The sequence below is a fragment of the Physeter macrocephalus genome, chromosome 21 (assembly GCF_002837175.3).
Source record: "Physeter macrocephalus isolate SW-GA chromosome 21, ASM283717v5, whole genome shotgun sequence".
In the NCBI taxonomy this organism is placed as follows: domain Eukaryota; kingdom Metazoa; phylum Chordata; class Mammalia; order Artiodactyla; family Physeteridae; genus Physeter; species Physeter macrocephalus.
This window is the reverse complement of record NC_041234.1, coordinates 88,923,758-88,930,634: the sequence shown is the minus strand read 5'-3', so window position 1 is coordinate 88,930,634 and position 6,877 is coordinate 88,923,758.

Genomic DNA, 6,877 nt, shown 5'->3' with positions numbered 1-6,877 from the left:
CATCTCTCTCTTTTTTTTTTTTTTATGAGTAGGGTTGTGTTCCTGTCTTACTGGTTGTTTGGCCTGAGGCTTCCGATTCTGGAGTTTGTTGGCTATTGAGTAGAGCTGGGTCTTGGTGCTGAGATGAGGACCTCCGTGAGACCTCACTCAAATGAATATTTCCTGGGGTCTGAGGTTCTCTGTTAGTCCAGTGGTTAGGACTTGGAGCTCCCACTGCAGGAGCCTGACCCCAGGCTCATGAACCAAGATCCCAAAAGCCCAGTTCACTTGGGGTTCCTCCTGTCTCCTTGGGCCTCAGAGTTCCCCACTAGCAGCCGGCAGGCACCCTAGTTGTGGGGAGACACTAACTTTGCATCTTCCCACACCGCCATCTTGACTCTGCCTCCTGAGACCATCTTTTTAATTTTCAGTTGTCAGTTCTTAGGTGCCCTTTTGAGTTTGCTGTGTGCTTTGTAACAGTGGACAAACAGCTTGCCTGCCTTGCTCTGCCTATCTTTGTGATACTCATTTCACTCTTCATCAGTGAATTTGCAAACCCTGATCATTTACATCAATGCTTCTCCAAAGCTTTCAACTGAGAACAGTCTGTAGTCACTTGCAGAGAGTCCTGACCTTCCAAATGCATTTTGTCCTGGTTTACTTAATCATTTCTGTTCTCTTTCTCCCTCCCAGTGTATCAGTACTCTCTGGAAATTCTAAAATGTGGAACTTAATAGCATCCCCCACTTCTCATTCTGCTCACCTGACACCACTACTCATTAAAACTGGAAACTATTTAGATATGCATATAAGTAATTCCCATTTCCTTTGAGCCTTCTCCACCTCGGCAGGCTTGTTGTTCTTAGGTCACACTCCTATGCTTTCAGTTTAGAAACCACTAATGCTGATGCTTGCCTATAGCTCTCTCTTTCACTACTTCCCACTTCTTTGTCCAGAAAACCATTACTTCTTCAAGGCAGCTGTAATCTTTTCTACAGAACCTATCTTACCACACACCTCCAGCCTCAGGCAGAGTTACCCATTGGTACTTTATGGACTAGCAGTGTGGTCGATAGACTACAGATTGTTTTTGTATGGCCTATGAGCTAAGAATGGCATTTACATTTTTATATGGTTGGGAAAAAAATAAAAAGATGAATAATATATCATACTAAGTGAAAACGGTATGAAATTCAAATTTCAGTATTCATAAAGTTTTCTTTGAACCTAGCCACACCCATACTCATTTATGTATATGTTGTCTATGGCTGACTTCATGCTACAACAGCAGAGCTGAAAAGTTTCAAGAGACCATATGGTCCACAACATCAAAAATATTTACTATCTGACCGTTTTCCTAAAAAGTTTGTTGACTCCTGCTGTTACCTTACTACTCCAAATATAGGCTGAGCACCAGCAGCATCAACATCACCTGGGAGCTTGTTAGAAACGCAGACTCTCTGGCTCCTTCTCAGACCTAATGAATCAGAATCTACATGTTTAAAGGATCCCCAGATGATTCTATCCACAGTAAGTGTTGTGAAACATTGCTCTAGCACTTATTGTGCTGTCTTAAAATTGTTTGTCGATATTTTAACAGATGAAAAAATGGAAACATGACTAGGATATTAAAAGGTATGAGTTATGGCAGATATATGTAATTTAAGACAAACTTGGACCACTGCAAGATAGCAAAGTGCAATTCAGTGGAATAAAAATAAAGTACAGTATGAGACTAAAGTAGAAATGAGAAGCTTCGTTAGCCAGGAGGAAATGTGAACTAAGAATTAGACCACTTAGCAATGTATTCATTTAGTAACATCACATTTCAATTATATTAATATATATGTTCATTAAATATGTTCCATATATTCATATAATCAATTATTATTCATAATTAAATGCAATATATATATTGAATATATATATCCTTTTTAAATTAATTTTTTATTGAAGTATAGTTGATTTACAATATTGCATTAATTTCTGCTATACAACAAAGTGACTCAGTTATACACATATACACATTATTTTTTATATTCTTTTCCATTATGGTTTATCCCAGGATATTGAATATGTTTCCCTGTGCTATACAGTAGGACCTTGTTGTTTATCCATTCTATATGTAATATTTTGTATCTACTAACCCCAAACTCCCAGTCCATCCCTCCCCCACCCCCATTCTTTTTTAGTGTGAAACGTAAGCTCCATTAGCAGTAATCCTTAGTACTTTACAACTTATGCTTAATTCATTTGCCACAAATTTGAATTTACTTATTTAATAATGCATAGCAGTGATATAATTTGGTTATGTGAATATGAAGCTCTTAGTGCATGGAACAGGGCAAGAGAGACCTATTCAATATCCCTGTTGGACCATTCAACAATTCATATGTGGTATTAGGCATTTATAAGTGTCAGCTGTTTGTATAGCTAGTGTTACATTTAAAGTCATGGCAATACTTTTACTGCTGTCAAACTTAGTAGGTAGCTCACATTTGCAACCCTATGTTAAGGCCTTAGTAACTGAGGGGTCTAATTTTTCACCAGGCTGCAATATTTTTAACTACCACTGGGGGCGAGTAGAAAAAATCCTCTGCAATTGAACAACCACAGATTAACCATCTCAAAAAGTTACACAAATGACTTTTAATAGATAATACCTAAATTTGTTCATTCAGTTAGTCAGTCAATGAATAGTTACTGAATCATATGTTGGGCACTCTGCTAGTCACTAAGAATATAATACTGAGCAAAAGCAAATACAGTCCCTGATCTCATGGAGTTCACATCTAGTGGAGGCCATAGCAATCCTCAACTAATCACAAACATAAATGTATAATTATGGACTGTGATAAGTGCTATGGTGGGAAGTTACACAGTGTTACCTCTGAGGGTATATAACAGAGGAAGGTGACTTAGTCTTGGGAGGTAGGTAGGCAAGAGGGCTTCCCTGTTCCCAGAAGAAATATCTTTTAGGTTATGTTTTGAAGGTTTAAAAGAAGTTAACTGGCGATGTGTTAGGAGAGGTGGGAAATGCAAGGAAGTTTTCACAACAGAAGAGAGAGGATGATGAGTTCAAGGAACTGGAAGTAGACCATGCCGCTGAAGCATTCATGAGGAGGGTGAGGGGAAAGTGTAAAATATGATGATGAAGAGGTTGACAGGGGCCAGATCAGGGGTCCCTTATAAACCATGATAAATATATAGGTATTTATTCTAAGAGAAATAAGATTTGGAAGAATGAATTTGGGAGTGCAAATGTATAATTGGGTGCATATTAGTTAGGAGCCTATTCCAGTACTCAGACAAAAGATGATGGGGGCTTCCCTGGTGGCACAGTGGTTGGGAGTCCGCCTGCCGATGCAGGGGACACGGGTTCGTGCCCCGGTCCAGGAGGATCCCACATGCCGCGGAGCGGCTGGGCCCGTGGGCCATGGCCGCTGGGCCTGCACGTCCGGAGCCTGTGCTCCGCAACGGGAGAGGCCACAGCAGTGAGAGGCCCACGTACTGCAAAAAACCAAAAAAACAAACAAAAAAAAAATTAAAAGATGATGGAAAGCCAAACTGGTATAATGATGGTAGAAATGGAGTGAAGACATTTAGGAGCTAAAGCTGACAGGAGTTAGTGATGAATTTGGTTATGGGACATAAGGGATAGGAAGATGTTCAAGGATGACTGACAGTTTCTTGCCTTATCTAGCTATCTAAGTGATAGTGCCATTAGCAATGATGCTAAGAAACTTGCAACACATTGAAAGTTTGTTCTCTCGTGATCAAAACCCTATGAAGTCAATGAGAATACTCAGTGGAATGGCAGTTAATTATATACAGATTTTAATGAACATACCATAAATACTTGATTTCATGTTTTCTTATTCTCTTTTTATTAGTTTAGTACTAGCTTATTAGTATCTCTAAAAATACAAATAAAGATATTTAATTTTGAGAAATTTAAATGAATGACCGTACCTAGATTTACAAAAAGGGAATATTTCAGAAAGCAATTGTTAGCAAGCTAACCTATGCAATGTATTACTTGTCAGGATCACATGCATAATTTTGGTGGAGGTAAAGTAATTTTAAAATTAGAGTAAAATGCAATAGAAACATGACTCAATACACAAATATTCATTTCACACAACACATAAAAATTCCACTCCACTAAAATGTCTGTATTTTATTTTTTAAATATGTGGTATTATTTAAATTAGAGCAATATGTACTAAACTTAAGACTAATAAATATTTTAAAAGAGTGAAGTAAAAAAATCAACGTTTATGTCATAAACTTTGATCATGGTATCCTCTTATATGACATATATTAATTTGCTTACTGCAGTTACTTAAGTTATACCCATATTTTATATTTAAGGAGATATAAATGTTTTGAAAATGTATACTTTAAAAGTGGAAGCATATTTTGAAAGGCATATATCCAAAAACAGAAAACATACATGTGAAATTATTTTACTGTTATTATCTAGTATGGATGGAAATGTAACTCTCCTTTGAAACTGCTGGGCTACTTACCTTTCCAAAATAAAGTAACTTTCACTTCTTTTGAACAGTTGAAATAGCTTAGGATGTGTACATTCTAAACTATGTTGTCAGTCTTGGTGGATTTTGGTGCAGGCTACTCAGAGTGAAAAATGTGTATGGTATGTGGTTTTTCAAGTTATCAATTGGCTCAATTAGATTATTAAAATCAATAAATATTTCTTTAAGTACTTAGTTAATGCCATGTTTTTCAGTTTAATTGATTATTATAAAGGACCACTTAAATTTCTGGAATATTAATAAAGGTAAAAAATGTGAGGCATGTGGAATTGTCTTACAAAGGCTGAGGTTTTCCTATGCTTTAAATGTGTATATATATTCATTTGCTAAAAATCATGCCTGATTGAGTACCTCTCTTCTAGAAGTGCCAGTATTTTACATTATTAGTTCATTATTATTGAACGAATTATTGAATATATTATTAAATACATATTATGTGAGAGATATTGTACCATGTTAGTTCCTGTAGGTGATATAAAAGGCATATACTCTGCACAGGACACACTATATTCTGTTACTTAACACTCAATTCTGTATACATTTCATGAGTTTTAATTATGTATTATTTACTTTAACCAAATGAAGAGTGGAAGAGTGATAAAATACACTTATTTTATCAAATCCAAGAAATTAAACTATTTGTGAATAAAGCAAATAAGTACAGTACACTGCAAAGTGAAATAATGGAATTGTCTATCAATGTAGGTAATACTTGATTTTTGTTATAGTCTACTTAGGTTTTAACTAAAGTAATTTAATTATCTAGAGAAAAAACTCTGCAATAATAGACACTCAGTTATATATCAAAGAACTCATACTGAAAAAAAATTCTAAGTGAATTTGTATTTATTCTTAGCAATAGAAGGCCACATAAATAAAAGGTTAAAAGATAGAAGATAAAATTCTTAAATTGTTAATATATGTGTCAAGAGAGCGACAAGTATAAATCCTACCATGACAGTGTAGAATCAATATATGTACACCATTTCTTCATTACATTAGCATTTTCTGATAAGAAACTTCAAATGCTGATATGGCTTTACAGAAAAAAGATAATGTTTACTTTTGATACTTACTGACATTACAAACCTTATCCAGCTCAGGAGAAGCACAGTTGTCCAACTGATCATTTTTCACAGGAGACTTTGAATACATTACCTGAGTTATTACCTTGACTGTGATATACATATTTCACAGTAGCATAGGTAGCATAAGTAGGGCTTTAGGGAAGGTATTACTAAATTCGAATGACAGCTGGAGACAAATCAGGTCAACTGACTTATTTTTTAAGATCAATTGAATCTTATATAGCTAAAATAGCCACAGAAATCACCAGGTACCCAACATTTTAAAGACTTGGGGAATATCAGGTTGTGAATGTACACATATACTTTATAATATAATTCTTGGTACTCTTCTATATACAGTGAGAATTAACACATTTAACAACATTAACAAATTTAGTTACCATAAATAACCAGTCTCTAACCTTTATATTAAGCAGGTTATACATATATTTTTCATGTCACTAATATGCCTTGACAAGGCCAGCCTTTCAGAGAAGTGAAGTAGGCAACAACCTTACATACCCACGTGATGAGATTTGGGGCACATTTTCTCTTTCAGCCCATCAAGAAATTCAGTGTTGGAGCCACATTTTCAGTGTTAAAACGTGACTCTCTGGATGGGATAGGACTTATTAGGTATTGCCACCCTAGGATGAATTTGTGTATCAGATCTTCTCCAATTAAAAGCTGGATAAGAGCAAGATGTCAGCGGGTGTGTGTACAAAGAGGGGTGCATAGGCCTGGGAGAAAAGCAAGGAGCAATCATAATGGAGACAATATGGTATGGATGGAATAGTGCTGAAAGGGAGATACTAAAAATAAAATTGACTTACGTCACATTCTACTAAGGCTGACGTTGGTCTTTCCTACCTTGGTCTTTACTTGGTCTTAAGGCAAGGCTTATGAGGCCATTGATTTATGTGAGATGGCCTTGTGTGAGCACAGTTTGAAGCTTGAGAATGTAAACTTACCTGCATGTGCACCTTAACCTATTTCTCCAACACAGTGAAAATATTTGCAGGCAAACTAGGATCTTCACAGACTTATAATGAGTGACTTCCTGTGCACTCTCAGGACAGCTGCTGGGGCTCTTTCAATTTTTACATTTTACACTTTTTAAATTTCATTTTTTCCTCTTTGGAAAGCTGGCTTTCAATAACTTTTTCAATACATACTTAACAAAGGAAGTAAAACCTTTGTCATCGTTGTAAATGGTGATTCATTAAATAACAAAGCAAGACAGTTTAATGGTCGCCGTTCTAACTACTGGTA